General features: G+C 43.8%; 1 long non-coding RNA gene across 1 annotated transcript; it reads left to right on the top strand.

Annotated features, from left to right (window-relative positions):
* Positions 1-8,179: 8,179 nt before the first annotated feature.
* On the top strand, positions 8,180-15,084 carry LOC106843692 (uncharacterized). The gene is made up of 3 exons (XR_001401265.3): positions 8,180-8,444; positions 8,596-8,743; positions 9,002-15,084. It is a non-coding gene; the product is annotated as an uncharacterized lncRNA (long non-coding RNA).
* The last annotated feature ends 5,265 nt before the right edge of the window (positions 15,085-20,349 follow it).

Genomic DNA, 20,349 nt, shown 5'->3' on the forward strand with positions numbered 1-20,349 from the left:
GCTGTGGTTTTTATTTCTTTTCTTTGCAGGAGGCAGTAGACTTCAAAGTTTTGGTCTAGCATTTAAAGGCGGAGTGGAAATAATGAGCACTCAGATGCCTTGGGCACTCAGACAATTCCTCTAGCCTGGCAAGATTTAAGTGGCGGTGTAGAATTTGTTTAAAAAAAGAACTTCCGTATCTTAGTGATTTAGCATTTATTCTGTTGACAGTAGCAGGTGTTTGCTCTGAAGCTTAGTAATAATACGAGGTAAGGATGAGTCATAATGTCAATCATTTTCTTCTAACTTCCATAATATTTTTCAGTTGAGGGAGCTTCTAAGTCAGTGAAAGGAAAATCACGGCTCTGCTGGTCATCTGGGAGCTGCAGGAGCTGGGAGTGTGGTTCGGAGCAGGTCAGGGTGTGGTCCTGTTAGAGCCCACTGCGAGGGCAGCATAGCTGGTGCTCCAGCCTGCAGGGCCCTGGAAGCCCTGATGGGTTGAAGTGCCTGCAGGGCTGTCACCATGATTTAAAGCTTAGAGAACATAAATTAGTAGGAGGTAGGTTGAGGGTGGATGGTGTCATTCTGACCCTGAAAGGCCTCCATCAATCAGTGACAGCAGAGCCCCAGCAAACTCCCTTCCAGCTGGTTTCTGGAGGCCTCCTTCCCACTCTGCTCAGACAAGTGGAAAGAAAGGACTCCTTGAGTGGGCGGGATGTGGCCAAGGTGGCCTGCTGGCTCCTGAGCTTGTAGATCTGAGCAGTTGGGTTTCCGCTGGAGCTGTCTGCTTTGCCTTCTGACACAGAGCCTCAAATTCTTGCTCCAGTGGGGACCCAGGTTCTGTGTTTGGAGGGATCTGACTTTGACAGTGGTGGCGATGAGAGAGTCTTTAATGAAACAAACTGTCGTGTTGGAGGAACACAATGGAGCTCTCTCTGAACAGTGGACAAAAATGGTTTGTTCTTTCCTTCTCCTCTTTGTGCTTTGTTAACAGAAATTCCCTGGCACATCTGTGCCCCAGCATACTGCCAAAAGCTTGGCTGTGTCCTTGCATAATCCTGGGGGACACTGTCAGAAGGTCGGCTGTAAGTCCCTCATCTGAAGGCAAATGAAGGGCTAACACCCTGCCAAGATCCTCAGGGTGTCTAGTTTTAAGGTTTAAACTTGTTCCCTGTGGCCACCCTCTCACCTCCATCCCAGTTCATCAACTCCTCCCTGTAGCTAGGGTAGAAATCTGGGATTCAAAGAGTCTTTAGTGTCCTTCTATAAGACAAGAACATCCCACCGTAACCAGGAGTCACGTGGTTATTTCTCTTTATTCTCTTCAGTTCTGTGCTCCAGCAGGCTTTACATTTTGTGGAAGGGCCAAGGTCAGTTGGGGTAAACTTTACCCCTGAACTCCTTTACTGCTTCTGCTAGGCAAGTAAGCACAGCCTTATCTCTGAGGACGGAACAGAGTGGGGTATGTGACCTCCGAGTGACTCTTAGGATCTGAGGACTCAGGTTCAGAGGTCTCTGTACCTTGGCCAATTGGCTTTCTTCTCTTCCCTGAAGTGCCAAATGCCTTTTCCCAACCATGAGAGGAGACTTATTACAGTGAAGTTGCCCCAAGCCCAAGGTTCCTTAGCCCACCCCTTTGTCTCTGCGGGCTGCTCGCGCACGCATGGAGGGACATGATGTTTTCATGGGGCAGGGGCAGAAAGTCTACTTCTGGGAGGGCTTGTTCCTTTACCTGGAACAAATGGTTCCAAACCATTTTTGTCCACTGTTCAGAGAGAGCTCCATTGTGTTCCTCCAACGCGACAGTTTGTTTCATTAAAGACTCTCTCATCGCCACCACTGTCAAAGTCAGATCCCTCCAAACACAGAACCTGGGTCCCCACTGGAGCAAGAATTTGAGACGGGAACCACCTTCACCCTAAAGCTTTGTTGGTTTTGGTTTCCAGGGGAATCAGAATAAGGAAGGAGCAGTAGACAGACCAAGCAGCTTGTCACTCCTGGAAACACTCAGTGCACACAGATGGGAGGGCAGAATTATTTGTTCCCTCAGCATGTAGTCTGTCTCCCACAGGCCTTTTGCTTACTGTGTCTATCCCAGCTCTGCCACTTTCTGGCTGTGTGGTCTTGGACAATTTACTTTACATCTCTGTATCCCATTTTCCACATCTAATAAATTAATTAATAATAGTATTATCTCATAGGATTGCTGTGAAGATTAAATGAGATAATATAGGTAAAGCTCTTAGAACAGGGCTTATAGTAAGTGCTCAAATATTGTTTTTGTTAACATTTTCTGTATATCTGTGTGTGGTTTTTATTTTTATTTTTTTTGTTTTTAGTCAAGGATCAGATCTCATTTTGTCTTTTCTTTGTGTTTTGAATTCAGACAGTGTGAACTCAATCTGCCTGCCTTTGAGACTTTTCAGTCTGAAAGATGACTTGCATTTTGGGAACAATTCTCTCAGCATTCCTTCAGGAAACCAGCTGCTTGGAACTGTTCCCCTCTCCCTTCTTACGCCTCCCGAATGATATATTCCAAACACAGAACCATCTCTAGTATGGCTGCCGTTTTCTTGTTTCTTTGTGAAGCATCATTGTTATATCCATGTTGCCATCCCAACGTGATTTAATGTGGGCTCAGAAGAGCCAGCAGAGGGAGCCAAGCGGCTGTTTCCAAGCTCTCAGGCCAGGCAAGTGCTTCTCTCTGAGTTCTGACAGTACCTATAGATCTTTCTGTTGGAAAGATAGGAAACTCCCTTGGCAGGGAGATTCTCTGTGTACTTACGCAGATAGACGTTTAGGAGAGAGAAAGCTGTCTATTAGAGCTGCTGAGAGCTTTGCAGTCATACGAAGCTGTGATGAGACTCAGTGGTGCTGCCTTGAGCAACTGGCTTAACCTCCCTTAGGCATGGTTTCTTTGTGTGTAAAAATGGGGATAACCCAATTCACCCTCATGGGGATGTTGAAAGGGTCACTGTGTGGTTAACAGAGATCTCAGCCATGGAGGCATTTAGGAAATGCTGAGTCTTATGACTTGGGGGCCACTGAGGCAATTTCAGGGCACCCCAACAGTTCACACCTGCCTTTTCTCTCTGCTTGCCCATCCACTTCCTTTTCCTCTCCCTGGGGCTCTGCTTTCCCTCCCTCCCCTTCACTGCCTGTATCTGAGGCCTGGGACTGCCTAACCCCACAGGCCAGGATAGCTAGAGGAGGAGATGAGAAACCAGAGAGTTAAGAAGAAGGCCACTGTGAACACTTGCCTGCTTTCCCTTCACTTTTCAGATGCATTATATATACTTCACCTGGGCTCTTGGTCCCTTGGAAGGCAAAGTTAACCACAAGCCTCTCAGCAAACCCACCCCCACTCCACACCGCCAGAGATATGGGATGTCAGCAAGAATAAAACCCCAGAAGAGAGTTCCTTATGGCCTAATGCACAGAGCTGGAAATGCTGTGTGGACATCACCCTGGGTGGTGTCTGTCCTCACCACACCTGGGCAGCCAGGTGGCTGTGAGCAGGGCTGCACTAGGGGCCTGGGTTCCTGGCGGCGATGGGTTGGGGACTGCGGGGTGCAGCCCCAGCTGGGTCAGAGGAGGGTCAGGAGTAGTGTCCAGGCTCAGCTTGACTCAGGGACCTGCTCAGGTCTGGGTTGATGCCACTGGTTTGCTTTGGGCTGGGTCTGGAAGTCTCCATGCCTCCTATCCTCCGGAACTTACAAGAGGCTGGGTCCATCCTGCAACTGGAGGGCTGGTCTTGACATCTTCTGTCCATAGCGGTGTGTTTAGTTTGTTCCCATTGAGACCTTGGGTCTCTTAGTGGAGGCAAAAGGGCCTGTGTGTAGAGTGACCAACTTGTCCTGGTTTAGTCTTGAAAGTCCCAAGTCCCAGGAAACCTCTCGGTCCCAGGGAGGGTTGGCTCCTTCACAGACGTGGCACATAAGGCTTTAATCTCAGGTGAGATCCCTGCCAGAGAGCTGTATGGCTCCAGGCTATGACAGGGGCACCAGGGAACACAATCCTGCTCAAGAAGAAATAACCGTGCCATCTCCTCCCACCACTAGAATTGATGGGGGAGCCAGGCCAATGAATAAGGGAGCCAGGCCAAGCCACTGTCTTCCAGAGTTTAGTAGTGAGAAGGCCAAAGGAGGACTCATGCCAAAAGAGGACACTTGGAATGGCTTCCTGCCTCTGTCCAGAAGCCCCTTCTCCACCGCCCCTGGCCCCCAGGAGTAGGCACTGGAACCTCGGCACCCCCACCTGGGGCAGGCTGCAGCAAGCCCTGCTGGAGAGCAGCTTGTGGACCTTTCCCTCTAATTGGCTGCGTTTTCAGCAGTCACTTCCTCTGCCTGCAGCAGAACTCATAAAAAGCCAGGCTTTCTTCCATACCTTTGAAAGTTCAAAGGAACCCGTATCCTGGGGAGATCTGGCAGCAAAAGCACCTGGATCTGAGGGTACTAAGGACTCTGGGTGCCCCCCTGCCCTGTACTGCTTGTCAGTGTCAGCGTCCCGTGCTCTGGGGAGGGGAGGTCCAGCCCTTCCCAAGACCAGCTCTCTTCTCTTTTATGGGATGGGGCTGTGCCCTTTAACCCTGTGCTGCATCCTGTAGCAGGAACCCTCATGGCCACGGAGGAGGCCATGAAACAGATGTCAAGCCCATCCTAGAGCAAGCGTGTGATGAAGCTAAATTCAACGACGGCGAGGGGCCAGCCCTGCTCTGGTTACACGCTGCCTTTATGGCTCTGCACCAATTGCATTCCTGCTCTTCTCTGGAGACCCTGGCCCCTGGGTTTGATTGGCAGGTGGCACACAGGCAAGCTTATCTGAGCCTGAGGCGCAGATGTGTTCAGGCTGGGAGTAGGGTTTGCAGGGTCATAGGCGCAGCTCTTAGGCATTGATTGGACTTGATTCTTCCCCAGCATCCAAGCTGGTATTGTTGGTGTATAAACATCTTAGCTGCTCCCCTAGACTTCAAACCAATAGAGAATTTCTAGGGGAAACTGAAAGAGCTCTTGCTTTCTATCCCAGTTGGTGGCACTTACAAGGTGTCTAAGGAATGCTTGTTGGAATGGATGAGTAAATTCCACTTACAGAACAGGAAACTGGGATCCGGAAAGGGGACCTGGTTTAGTTACTCGAAGGTGTCTAGACACAGGATAGGGCTAGACTGGAGGGAAAACTCTTTTTAAATACACTTTCCTCCCTGTGGTGACCTTCACTCTCCTCTACTACCCGTCAGACCAAGAGGCAGGTGCTTGTTAAATGGCACGATGTTTATTTACAGTGGAAGGCTGGCCAGCACCTTCTCTATTCCCTGCATCCTACTTTTTTCCCCTCAGCCCTCAGCCTTGATGCCTTAGGGATCAAATCGCCTCAGGGTGGCTCAGTTTGTCAGAGATCCAGAAGGCAGGCCCTCTGGGTTTTCCATTTGTCCAGCGTTTGCCTGAGCCCCTCTGCAGCCGGTGGGCTAGTATGTGGCATCTGTGTTCACATAATTTGTGATATCTTGAGATGGGATGTCTGCCTGTTGCTTCATATCCCCAGCTTCTAGATCATCCAAGATAGAGGTGACGATTAAGCACTCCCTTTTCCCCTAACACACACACACACACACAAACATACATACACATACAAACACACATATACAGAAACTCACACTACACACTCATACAAACATGCACACACACATGCACACAAACACATACATACCCGCTCCCCGCCACTGGTTGAGGAGTTGGGCTGTGAGAGAAGATAGGCACTTTTCATCTGTACTTAATCACAACATGCTGTACAACAATTGTGCTGTAGGATTTTTCAATGTGTGTCATTGAAATTGCTCTAAGTTTTACTGATAACAATAGATTAATGCTATAAAAATAGGTATGCTTTTTATCGTCTGCAGCTTCTGAAACATGGTCATTTGCTTCATGTTTAAAGAATTTGAGACAGCAGTATCCCTGATGGCTTTTTTATGTTATTAGTTTGCTTCTCAAACTCATCTCCTAAATCCTGCCATGGTGAGTGTCACGCCAGCCCCACCCAAGTTATGAATGTCATCGCTGAGCTCTGCATTAGTGAGGTTTGAATTCAGCCTATCTGACCACATTTCTGATTGTGATCTGTTTTGTGCAATGAGTCACCCTGCTGACCAAGCCACCAGCATCTCCCTGCAATGGGGGCTCTGTGTGGGGCCAGCTTGTCCTCCTGACCAGCCTTCACCTTCAGGGGACAACAGTGGCTCTCGCTGTCACAACGTAATGGGAAGAGCTCAGAGGGGAGCCTGCCGGACTGGCTTTGACTTCTAGTTCTGTCACTGCTGAGTGCTGAAGCTTAGCATTGTTGTGGTGTGCTGCCCCTCGGTTCCCCTGGGACTCAGGTGTGTCTTTCAGTCCTCTTGTGAGCTGTAAAAGAGATATTTTAGTAAAACTTCTGAAACTGGTTTTATCATCTTCATTGCGACCCACTAATGAAATAAATTTGGTGAGTTGTGATCAGCATTAAAAAAAAGAAATAAAGTAGAATAAATATTGAGTACAAGATTTCTTTTTGGGCTGATGAAAATCCTAGAATTCTAAAAGTTCCCAAAGTAGATTATGGGGTGTTTGCACAACTCTGGAAATATACTAAAAACCATTGAATCATATGCTTTAAATGGGTGAAATTTTTTTTCATTGTGACTTTTTAAATTATTTTTTTATTTTTAAAAATTTTTAAATTTGAGTTCATAATAGTTTATGTCATTGTGAAATTTCTGTTGTACATTATTTCTTGTCTGTCACCACATAGGTACTCCCCTTCACCCCCTGTGCCCACCTCCCACCCCCTTTCCCCTGGTAGCCACTGAACTGTTTTCTTTGTCCATGTGCTTGTTTATATTCCACATATGAGTGAAATCATCTGATGTTTGTCTTTCTCAGATGGCTGATTTTGCTTGGCATAATTCCCTCCAGGTCCTTCCATGTTGTTGCAAATGGGATGAATTTGTCTTTTTTCTGGCTGAGTAGTATTCCATTGACACATCTTCTTTATCCAGTCGTCAGTTGATGGGCACTTGGGTAGTTTCCATGTCTTGGCTAATGTGAATAGTGCTGCAATGAACATAGGGGTGCATATGTTTCTTTGGACTGTTCATTTCAAATTGTTTGGGTAGATACCCAGTAGTGGGATAGCTGGGTCATATGGTATTTCTATTTTCAGTTTTTTGAGGAATCTCCATATTGTTTTCCATAGTGGCTGTGCCAGTTTGCATTCCCACCAGCAGTGTATGAGGATTCCCTTTTCTCCACACCCTCTCCAACATTTATTGTTTTTAGTCTTAGTTATTATAACCATTTTAACAGGCATAAGGTGGTATCTTAGCGTAGTTTTGATTTGCATTTCCCTGATGATTAGTAATGTTGAACATCTTTTCATGTGTTTATAGGCCATCTGTGTATCTTTGGAAAAATGTCTGTTCATGTCCTTTGCTCATTTTTTGATTGGGCTATTTGTTTTTCTGATGTTCAGTTGTGTGAGTTCCTTATATACTATGGAGATTAACCTTAAATGGGTGAATTTTGTGGTATGTAAATCATATCTCAATAAAACTACATATAAAAAAAGATTAGCGAGCCCTAAAAAAATCCACCAAGCTGTCCATTTGAGATTTGTGCAGTTTATTATGGTATGTTAGACCTCAATTAAAAGTTAAATATATAAAAATAGGATAGAAAATATCAGAATACCTCAAATGTAGTAAGGGCAAGCATTGTTTTTATGACGTATACATGTAAATGTGTCTCTGTGTGTGTGTGTGTGTGCTGGGCTACAATAAAATGCATTTCTAACTCTGGGTTGTTGCATAAAATGTAAAGTCATTGGCCTACATCTGCCCAGTCAGAGTAGGCATTTAATAATGGTTATTTATACCCTTCCTTCTTTTCTTTTCTAGAAACACAGATCATGCTCATTTGTCATTGCCCTTAGAGTGCTGGCGTGTCTCTGACACTGAGAGCAGACGTCCAGACTAGCTATAGAGGCCCCCATCCTTCCCCCTTCCACGTGCATATGCACACACACATACACACACAAGTAAGTCAAGCTCTCTTTTCCAGTTAAATAAACATCACACCCTCCAAAGGAAGAACAAACAGCTGGCTTATCCCCAAAGAAAATATGCCTCCGGGCTTCTGGTTTTGGAGGTTTTGTAATGTTTATTTTTCAGCATTCTCTACTTGGCTACTTCCGCCTTTCCTTTGGTTTTAAATACCACAGTTTAAGTTAGCTGCCGTGTTCCGTGACCCTGGGTGGTGGATTGTCTTCATGGACGTGGGGCTCCCCAGCCCCTTCCTCTTCTAGAAGTGGAGAGCCGGTGAAGCTTGTATCCAGGACCTGAAAATACAGAAGCATGGCTGTTGTGTGGTGAATGGATGGCAGGGGTCTCAGCTACTGCCACCACCAGGACGGATGTGGATCGTTGCTCAATCGAGGTACATAGATTAAGCCATCAAGTGCCCTTGACCTGCTGAAGAGGATCAAGGTGAAAACAGCCTTGTGATGACTCTGTGTCACCAGGGATGAGAAGAGTTGTTTTATGTTGCTTTCTGACGATTCTGTTTCCCTTTGGTTGTTTGCCCTCAGGACACCTTTCATGACTACAGGAGGGGGCTGGTGGGGATGTGTTGGATGGAAAGACCAAGTTGGGAATGACAGGTGTGGCAGCTGTCTCCTCACTGAAGTCTGGAAAATCAGGGAATGTTGAAGAATTATTAGAATTTACTCTGGTTTTGTAAGTTGTGTGTTCAAATTTCATTTCATATTATAGAGTAAAACAACTACTAATTTGTGGTGACATTGCAACTGATTTGGGGTAGAGGATTGGGCTCTGATTGTAACTAGCTACCCTGGGAGGGCCGTGTCAACTCTTTTAGGCCCCTGGGGGTCCCTAAGTGCCCAGAGCAAGGGTGGACATTTTTATTTATTATTTTACATATTTATTGTTTTTATATTCTTTTCTTCTTCTTCTTCTTTTTTTTTAATCAAGTAGGTGGTCCATGGTGGATGGTACATGGTGGCGGTTAATCCCAGACCTGAGAGTCCCCTGCCTGGCGAGAGTCCGGCTCTGCCTCTTACCTGCAGCACGAGCTTTGTGTCTCAGTTGCTGCATCTGCAAAATAATAGCAACTCACTCATGGGATTTTGTTTTTATTGTGGTAAAATATACATGTGATAAATTTACTGTCTTACCCTCTTTTAAGTGTATTGCTTAATGGTATTAAACACATTTATAATGTTGTGCTACTGTCACCACTGCCCATCTCCAGAACTCTTTTCACCTTGTAAAACTGAAACTCTGTACCCATTAAACAATTCCCCCTTCTCCCCTCTCCCCAGCCCCTGGCAACCATGATTCTACTTTCTGTCTCTGTTAATTTGACTACTCTGGGTACCTCATATAAGTGTAATCATACAGTATTTGTCTTTCTATGACTGGCTAATTTCACTCAGCATAATGTCTTCAAGGTTCAGCCATGGTGTAGCATGTGTCAGAATTTCCTTCCTTTTTAGGGATGAATAATATTCCTTTGTATGTGTAGCCCACATTTTGTTTATCCATGCATCTGTTGTTGGACGCTTGGGTTGTTTCCACATTTTGGCTAGTGTGAATGATGCTGCTGTGAACACGAGTGTATAAACATCTGATCAAATTGCTGCTTTCATTTCTTTTGGGTGTGTACTCAGGAGTGGAATTCCTAGGTCATATGGTAATTTCTTTTTTAATTTTCTGAGAAACTATTATACTGTTGTCCATAGTGACTGCACCATTTTACGTTCTCACCAGCAGTGTACAAGGGTTCCAGTTTCTCTACATCTTTGCCAATACTTGTTATATTCTGAGGTTTTTTTTTATTATAGTTCTCCAGGTTTTATTTGAAGGTTAGATGAGAGAATATATGAAAAGCACTTAGCATAGAGCCTGGCTCCATAAATGGTAGCTGCTTTTGATATTTCAGATTGTGCTTCTCATTTTATAGAAGTTAAGTAAGTGATAACTTCCTCAGAAGCCACCCAAATGCCTAGTTGTCACCTCGTAGATCACTGGTCCCTGAACTCCAAGGGTGTGCAATTGGACCGGAATGGAGTTCAGTTCTACTTTGGAAAGGCCCTGCAATGGCTTAGGGTCATGTCAAGTTTTGTGATTTATTTCTATTTTTATGTTTTGGTGAGGAAGATTGGCCCTCAGCTAACATTTGTGCCAATCTTCCTCTATTCTGTATGTGGGATGCTACCACAGCTTGGCTTGATGCATGGTGTATGTCTGTGCCCGGGATCTGAACCTGTGACTTATGGGGTGCTGAAGTAGAGCATGCTGAACTTAAGCACTATGCCACCACACTGGCCCAAGCTTTGTGATATTTGAGGGGAGTGGTGTGGCTTTTAGGGCACCCCAGAAAGGAAGGTCCTTTCAACATAACCTGTCAGAGTCTTTTTCTTGCCTGGGTTCCCACTCCCTCACTGGTTTTATTACCTGGCTTGTAAACATAAGCACTCTATATCAAGAGGAACAATGAGAATATCTTGCTTATATTCCATAAACTCTTCTAAGAAAAGGTATGGAGATTAAACACAAGATGTATCTTTGAATTATTATGGAAATGTTGGAAAAAACAACTTTATTCACACAATCAATTTATTTAGTAAGAGAATATTTGAAATGGAATAACTTGCAAGATGAAAAATGGTCTTTATTTTCTTGAATGAGGCTGCATATTGGAGAAAAGAACAAGATGAACATGATTTTAGATAGGAAGACAGCTGACCAAATGGTAATCATTCCCTGACTGTAACATTCTGGAAGAGGCTGTGAGAAGCAGGACCAACAAGTGCTGTGTGCACGCTATTTCTCAGCCAGGCGCTGGCTGAGTTCTACTCTGTCCTCTGCTCCTTCAGCCAAAAGCTGTGCATTTTAGCTGTAGATTTCTGTACCACATTGACTGTGAGGGTTTATACTGTGTCTGGTAAAGAGAAAGCCAGAGAAGTGATTTTTGGATTAGAAACGAAAGAATCCAGTAATGTTAAAAAAAAAAAAAAGGAAAAGGATAAAAACTTCCTTCAGTCTGGAATTTTGCTCAAAAGATTCAGAACAAGTTTTTAATAGTCATGCTTCCATCGGCTTGATAGTTCCTCGCCCCCCTGTTTGAAAACAAACTGAAATGTCAGAGTAATCGTTTTTATTTAAATTTTGATTGTCTTTAAAAGAACTAATTGGAGGACACTACAGCTACAGCTATCTATGTCTATGCATCTATTGCACACACATACATATATCATGTACATACACACACGTATCTTATCTGTGTATACAGGAATTGATACCAGTTTTATAGGGTGGTAGCTGATAAAATCTAGGTGGCCTTTTTTAAGAAAAAAATATAAAGAATCTTACTTTACAAAAATTTCCAGAAGCATGACTGTGTTAATGCATTGCTCCAGCGCCTCCCAGGTTCTCGCCCGAAGCCTGAGCTTCGTTGCCTCCCTAGCAATCTGTGTCCGGGCATATGTAAGGTCTCCCCCATTTAGAGGCTCCTGAGGGGTGCTCTTTATTACCTACTTTGCTCCATTGTGCTTGAGTTTGAATGAAATGAGACACTGTAATGGTAACTAGCAACTAGATATGAATAATCGCTCCACATCCATGGACCCTCCCCATCTTTACTGCCTACTCCAAGGCCAGGAAAAGCATTTTTTTAGAGGTGAATCCAGGTGCTTTGGTCTTGAAGAAGAAAGATGAGAAAAACAGCAACAGTGGCAGGAGTGGGAGGGAAGAGAAAAAAAGAGAGAGGGGGTTGCGGGTTGGGTGGGGGTGGCAGAGTGGTGATGGCTGCAGAGTATTCTTCCAGGTGTGGGAGAAAATGGAAAAGTCAGTGGTTTCAGGCTGAGCTAAAAATGGCCTCTCCTTAAGATCAGAGCAGGAGGTTGGGAGGCTGAATTATTCATGAGAAGGAAATTGGCCGGCTCACTTCTGGGAGCCCCACTAGAATGAAAGCACTTGGTTTGAAGGGAGCTAAGTTGTGTGGTTGCTGCTGATGTCTCTGGGGCACAGTCACGTCCGCCTCTTTCCTGGCACTCTAGGAACCAGCCTGCCCTGGGGCAGCCGGTACAGACCTGACCTCCCACCCCTTCCCCTCTTCTCCTCCCCCTCTGCTTTGGCAGAGTGGTCAAGAATGACCTAACAGCTAGATGTCTTCAGGGTCAGGGTCTTGTCATCCTGCTCCTGTCCTCTTCTGTGTGTCCATCTTCTGTCCTCAGAGGCACAGGATCTGTGCACAGGGAGGGGGAGAAAGCAGGCAGGCCCAGACACAGGGGTCCAAGTTAGGAGAATGGAGAGAGACTGGGGAATGTGCCCCATTACAGGGCTGTGGCATCTGAATGCCACGTGTAGCCTGGATTGGATCCTGGGTCAGGGAAAATGGCTATAAAGGACATTATTGGGCAATTCAAGAAGCTGGTATATGGATTAAAGAATAGATAATTGCTTCAGTTTTAAACTTCCTGGATTTGAAAATTACACTACTATTATATGAAAGAACATCCTTGTTCTTAGGAAAAATTGCTGAAGTATTTAGGGGTAAAAGGGAATGATGTCTCTGCAACTTACTTTCAAATGGTTTAGAAAATAATGATAATTATATATGTATATATGTATGTATATATTTATATATGTATATATAGAGAAAGCAAATGTAGCAAACTGTGAATAATTGGCGAATAAAGGGTATCAGGGAGTCCTTTGTACTATTCCTGAATCGCTTCTGTAAAGTTTGAAATCATTTCAAAATAAAAAGTTACAAAATAAAAAAGCAGAGGGTATGGAGTTCTTAGGACCATGTTTCTTGGAGTGCTTCCCCAGCTGTCTGTTAGAATTCCCCAGGTGTTTAAGGTACAGACTCAGGGAGCCAACCCACGGGAAGTCTCCTCCCGCAGGTTTGGGATGAGGCTGAGGACATGCATTTTCCACGAGCACCTCACAAGATTCTGATTCAGGCAGCCAGCAGCTGCCACTTCCTCCTCCAGGCGGACGTGCTTACAATCTAGCCCGGGTATGCCTTGTCGGAGCCTCTCCCTCCCCCATCTCTATTGTCCCTGGCTCATTGTAAGTGTGCAGACTTGCTTCTGAGCCAACCCTGTTGAAGGCAGAGCTGGGGCTGGTTTAGGATTAGGTCACCAATCTAGAGCTCATCGTGATCCCATGTTGACCGGATACCTGCTCTCCTTGTGTCTCTTCACTGACGTGGTGTACATGGTGTCCCTAGAGATGGTCTCAGAGTCATTCAGTCCTCCTAGGAGCCTGGAGATAATGTTACTGACATCGAGGGAGGGCTCCATAAAAGGCCATGGAGGTGATGAGGGTGCTGGTGTTGCTGATGCTGCTCTGATGTAACCATTGGTAATTGATGTGCTTGGGCAAAGAAGGAGCTGAGAATGAGGGCGTGGGTATAAAGCACACCACATAAAGGAAGAGACAAGTACAGGGTGCGAGGGTGAAACACAGAATGGGTTTGCAGCTATCAATTTGCTTGTTCGGTGAATGAATATTTTTTGGTTCCACATGTGTGAGCACCTGAACACGATCAAGGGCAACAACAGACACAGCCCCCTTTTCTCTCCTGAACTCAGTCTGGGCTGGATCTCCTGGTGGGTTCGAAGAGTGGGAAAGCCAGCCCTGATCTGTAATAGAGCCTTAGGAAGGGAACAAGTGAGTGGGAAATAGCACTGTTTGGCAAGTTTGGCGCCAGATGAGTGGGATGAGGAGGGAATTCCTGGATATCAGGGAACTCGTTTTTCTGCAGGTCCTGTCAGCCTGGCAGCTAAAAACCAAAGTGTGTGCCCCAATAATAATTATAAAAAAACTCCAGCTTTTGTCTCAAGCTCTCACCGGTGGCCTTTGTAATCATCAGGGGTTCCAGAACTGCAGGCGCCTTCCCCTCTTCTACCCCACAGTGGCCGCTCTCTTTTGCTGGCTCCCTATCGCCATCACTGCAGGCAGCCTTTTGCTGCCCAGTGTAAGGAAGGTCTCAGCTAACTTCCTGTCCTCTCCAGAGCGGTCCTATTTATTCGTTTCTTATTTACTTACTTTTATTTAACTCTTATTTGTTGAGAAGATAGTGCACTCATGGAGTTGAAAAATAAAAGGTATTAAGGGTACCTAATGAATAGGGCCCCTGCCATGCCTGCCTCCCAGTCACCAGTCCTCCCAGAAGCACCCAGTATTTCTCATTTCTGGTGTGTCTTTCCAGAGTTGGTTTCTCTACATTAGGAACAGATTTTTCTTCACTTTAAGAACAAATTCTAGCACATTTTAGGTACTACTTTGTACCTTGCTTCTTTCATCTATTTACAAATATATCTTGGAGAATGTGCCCCAACAGTCCATGAGGAACTTCCCTGTTCTTCATGTCACTGCATAGTATTCCACTGTATATATGACCTATGATTTAGTTAATTGATTCCCTGTTAATGGTCGGTTTAGTTGTTTCCACACTTTTCCCATTGTAATACACAAATGAGTATAATGCACGTTAAATTCTCAAAAGTAAGATTGTCTAGTCAAAGGATATGAGCCTTAGTAGGGTTTTTTTTTTTTTAAGAAGATTAGCCCTGAGCTAACATCCACCACTCACCCTCTTTTTGCTGAGGAAGATTGGCCCTGAGTTAACATCCGTGCCCATCTTCCTCTATTTTATATGTGGGATGCCACCACAGTATGACTGATAAGCAGTGCGTAGGTCTGCGTCAGGGATCAGAACTGGTGAGCTCCTGGCTGCCAAACCAGAGCATGTGAACTTAACCACTACACCACCAGGCCAGCCCTAAGCTTTAGTGGTTTGGATGGATACCACCAGATTTCCTTCCACTGAGGTACTGACCGACATGGCCTCCAACCATCATACGTGCCTATTGTACCACACCCTTGCTGCCATAAAAGATCACGAGTTTTTGGATATTTGCATTTTTATTGGTGAAAAAAAATCTTATTGAAATTTTAATTTGCATTCCTCTTATTATAAGTGGATTTGGACATCCTTTCATGTTTAAGATCTACTTTTATTTTGGAGGACTCCCACCCCCACCCCCCTCCACCTCTGTATCCTTTGCTGTTTTTCTTTGGTGCTATTTTTTTTTCCTTTTTATTAAAAAGGGGCTCTTTATATATTAGGTCAGGTTAGTTCTTTGTTAGTGATGTGAGTTGAAACATGTATTTTCCAGTTTGTCATTTGTCTTTTAGCTTTATTTATGTTAGTTTTTGCCAGGCATATTCTAAAACATTTGTATGTAGTTGAATGGATCAATCTTTTCTTTTACAGCTTCTTTTTTGTTTCATAATTAGAAAGGTATTCTTTATGCCAAAATTATTTTAAAAAAATTATCCCATGGAGTCTTCCAACACTTTCACAATTTAAGTTTTTGGGTTAAAAATTGAAATCCATACTACATTTATCCTAGTGTAAGATGTGAAGTGTGAATTCCACTTCATTTTTTCCACAGATGGTTATCCAATTGTTCCAACACCATGTTTTCTGCACTGATTTGAAGTGCTGTCCTTTTCATACACTAAATTTTCATTTACACTTGGGTTTATTTGTGGACTTTTAATTCTCTCCCATTTATATGCCTGTCTATTTTTCATCAGTGCTTATTAATTTTAACATGTCAATATTTGCTTGGGCTTGGGCTGGCCCCTTATTACTCTTCTTTTTCAGAAATATCTTGACTACTTTGTTTGCTTATTTCTATATATGATCTTTAGGATCAGCTTATCAAGTTAATCTTCTTACTATTTCATTTGGATTGTTTATTTATGTGCTATTTATTTGTATAGGAAGTTAGGGAGAAATGACATTTATGATGTTTCCCAATCCAAGAATATGACAGGCCTTTTTATTTGCTCAGGATATTTTTTATGTGTACTACAGTAACATTTTAATTTTTTATATAGATTTTTACTTGAGTTTTGTTGAGTTTATTTCTAAGGGCTTTTTCTTTTTTCTATTGCAAATTACTCTGTTTAATATATCCTCTAGTTGGTTGTGATTAGTGTATGTTGAAGGATATTGAGTTAATTATTTCCATGTATAAATGTAAAATTCACTCTCCTTACTGAATTTTCTTATTGTTTGTGAAAAAGAAACACTGAAAGGGAGTTTTAATGATTAGAAATTAGTTTTTTCCTTCTTCCCTTTAATATTTATTCATGGGGTAAATTCTTTATCACTATTCAGTTCAAGTTTTCTGGTGCAAGTGATGACTGTTGAGTACTCTTTACTTTGACGGAGCTCGTTAGATGACTTGTCATGGATGTCCTTCCAGTTGTACTGGTGTATTAGGAGTTTTATGTTATTTATGTTGATGCCAATATTTTTTGTCAAATCAGCAAAAAGTTTAAATATTTTTCCAATGAATTCTATGATTCACTTCTCTTCATTAGTTGAATAATCAAACGCAAGAGCCTGTTTACCGTAATCTATTATTTCTGCTAGAAATCTATTTCTTCCTATTTAATGAATTATAGCTTTCAGTACGGTCCGAAGTTTCTTTTGATTACAATTTGCTTCTTGATATCAAAACAATTTCTATCAATTTCTTTGCTTCTACTTGTCACTTTTGTTTCATGTCCCACTAATTTGTATGTGGATTTTCTGTTTTTAAATAAATAAATTTAAAGATGAGAAAAAAAGTCCCTTTCGTATATGTCCCAATCAGGAATCTGTAATTATGTTCCAAAACATCTTTCAGTTGAAGTTCTAGCGGCATATTTAAGCTTTAACAAGCTTTTAACAAACATTTTGCATTTTTTTTGTATTCTCTTCCCTGTCTTCGAAAATACATTTTAGAGTACTTAAGAGGTTGTTTAGTCATGCGCACGGCTTGAACAGTTCATTTCTGAGCCTCTGATAAGAGCTGGGGACTCCCTGGATTTGAGGTTAGCGGTTTGCAGTCGCTTCTGTGTATAATCGGCTGCTGCTCGCTTCCTGGTGTGGAGCACCTCCCGGGAACAGCGCACCGCCGCCCCTCTGCCTGAGCACGGGATGCAGGAGCCCGTTCTGCAGCTGCCCGCTCCAAGTCAGCGCGGACAGAGACGGGGGTCCTAACTGATCGCAGTTAAGATAGATTATCTCTGCAAAGATTCAGTAGCATGCAACCGCATGAAGGCTGCAGCTCTTCACAGGCCTCACAAGGACAGCACGGGTGGGTGGCTGAGGCACAGCCTCTCCAGCCTCGCACGCTCTGCCTCTGCCTGTGCACAGGCCCTGTGGCTTCCCTAGTTTCTCTTAGAGAATCAAAGGTCCTTTGGTGACTTTTGATCACAAACTCCATCTCAACTAGGTAATTAATTAGTGTCCCGGCTTGTGTGATAATGAAAGCTTCTAACTTGATTCGAAGTTGCACCAACACCTGCTTCCCCTGCTGGGCCTTCTGCTGGTTAGGACTGAGAGGGGGTTATAAACTAGCTAATTCCAAGTACAAATTTTACTTTTGATCATTTTCAGTTGATTCTCTTATTTACTTATTTATTTATTTAAAGATTCGCACCTGAGCTAACGTCTGTTGTCAATCTTTTTTTTTTCTTTCTTCTTCTTCCTAAAGCCCCCCAGTACATAGTTGTATATTCTAACTGTGAGCCTCTGGTTGTGCTATGTGGGATGCCGCCTCAGCATGGCCTCATGAGCGGTGCCATGTTGGTGCCCAGGATCTGAACTGGTGAAACCCTGGGCCGCTGAAGCGGAACACGTGAACTTAACCATGCGCTGGCCCTAAATTCTCTTATTCTTTTTCAGGTAAACAATCATATTGTTGGAAAACGATGTTAGCTCCTTTGCTGCTTTTTTAGCTCTAATTTATTTTCTTGTCTAATTGTTTTGGCTAGCATGCAGAGAAGAATTAACATGGCAGACCTGAAATCCTGTCCTTGGAAAGGTCTGCTTACAAGGTTGGCCCTTGGCTGCCACCTAGGAATTGGATTTCAGGAGTGTCTCACCAGGCCCAGAACTGCTAAGAGTGGCTCACTGTGCCTGAGCTGTTCATAGAAACAATATGGTTTATGCTAAACACCTGCTTTCTTTCCAGGGTCTGGAATTTGGGTACTTGCCAGGCAGAGGCAGCTTACGTGATCAGCCCCTAGTGAAAACCCTGGGCACGGAGTGTCTACTGAGCTTCCCTGGTGGGCAGATCTCACAGGGGGAATTAATCCTGTGTGTCTCGCCTGGGAGTCTTGGAAGCTTGCGCCTGGTTTTCTCTGGACTTTGCGCCATGCGCCTTTTCCCTTTGATGATTGTGCTCATGAGTACAACTATACACTGAGTCCTGTGAGGCACCTTAGTAAATCACTGAAACTGAGGGTAGTTTTGGGGACCCCTGACACAGCTAGACACTCTATTTGTTGTGGAGTCACACTTGAATGGTGAGAAATGCCCCGTCCCCCCATATTAAGATCAGTTATTAACCCACAAACTGATAGAGTCAGAAGACCCCTCTTTCCTGCTGTTCAGCTGAAGCACTGTCTCAGAGCCTGGGATGCCTGTTAGAAATGCAGTTTGTCTCCCATTTCCAGAGCTCCTGACTGAGGAGGCCAGGGAACCAGGGACTTGGCACCACATAGTAACCAGCACCCGATGGATCTGGCCCTGATGGTCCTCTCACAGCCCATTCATCTGCTTTATCTTCTCTTAGGGGTTTGTCCCGAGAGGTTTCTCTTCTGTTCTTCTTCTCAACTTCCCTCCTCTACCCCACACCTGGCCAAGTCCATTGGGGTGTGGATGTGGGGGAAAGGATAATGCCCTGCGCTGTCCACTCATAACTGCTCCTCTTTATAGATTCCTGCTTTCCTTATCCCGCAGCTCACTCAACTCTCCTGGTATGGGAGATGTCTGCTGGGATCCAGTTCAACACTCAAAAGGCTAAGAAGTGGTCTCAGTTTCCTGATGGGACTGGGAGCCACCCACCATCAGCTCCAACTCAGGCTAGTCACTTTCTCTTTCCTCTATGGTGGGCCAGACCCTGAAACTGCCCAAATGCACAGTGGTGCTTGGTACTGCTTAGACTCTGCGCCAGGACCCCATCTACACCTGGCTAAGAAGCTTCAATTTAATTCAGGGATCATGATGAGCCGTGGAAAGTTTGTTCCAAGATTAAATCCATGTTCGGTGGTGATTAATCTGAATGTACTGCAATGTGGTAGGGAAGATGCTTTGACATCAAGGGCAACCAGTAGGGAACCGGTACAATCATCTGGCTTTGAAGTCATGGGACACCGATAAGAGGAATGGCTGACTGGGACCTTGGCAGAGAAGGACTATTTGAGAGTGATGAGACCAGAGTCAGACCTTTTCAGTCATGGGGTCAGTGTCTCATTTTCAAAACAATAGATTCTTTCAGGCTCCTCTCCCCACCCCCAATCCACTCTGCACACCACAGTAGGAATAAATTTTCCCCAAAGGCCACTTTCATCATCTCACTTCCCTATTCAATATTAGCTGGTGAGTGGCTCCCACTTGCCTCCTTCGTCAAAACCTGGCTTATCAGCTAGTTTTCAAATCCCCCCAAAATTGGGTCCCACTAACCTGATTATAATTCCCTAATATTATATTTAAACATCCTAATGGTATATATGTATGTTTATATATGTATATACACACACCCATACATACACACCTATATATAAATATATATAAAATACATATCTATATATCCCTGCATATATATGCCAGTTTTCTCACTGTCTCCAATAGACACAGTTTCTACTCATGTTCTTGCTTCCTCCCTAATGCCACCATTTCTTCTTTCATGTAGTTATCATTCTAGAAAGCCTGGCATAGGTTTGAGCTATTCTGGAACTGACATGGGGTTTAGGGCTCTTTTTAAGCCAAGTTCCAAGTGCTTTTTGCAGCCTTGGGGCTGTTTTCAAAAGGTCCAACGAGCAAGTACGAACTGGGAGTAGCCAATCTAAAGGACAGTAGGGTGAGCTGCTATGTGGCTGCTCTGAGGCTCTGCCGACTCACCAAAGGCCGTCCTCTACGGCAATTCCAGGCTGACCAAGGCAGCTGTTATTACACTTAGCAATCAACGGAGGGAATTTAGCTATATTTTTCACATTGTACCTGCAAGACATTATCAGAGGTCAGGTTTAATCAGAACATTGCATTCAATTACAGAGCTATAGCAGCATATTTTTAAAAAATTAGTTATTTAAAAAACTTAAAATTTTAATTTATTTAAATTTATTTAGTAAAATTTAATAAGTTTATGTTAAATTTATTTAAAATTATTCAAATTTAATTAATTAAAAATTAAATAATAAATTAAAAAATTTAAAACACAAAAACCTTAAAAAAGTTT

This window comes from Equus asinus, chromosome 2 (assembly GCF_041296235.1).
Source record: "Equus asinus isolate D_3611 breed Donkey chromosome 2, EquAss-T2T_v2, whole genome shotgun sequence".
Taxonomy (NCBI): Eukaryota; Metazoa; Chordata; class Mammalia; order Perissodactyla; family Equidae; genus Equus; species Equus asinus.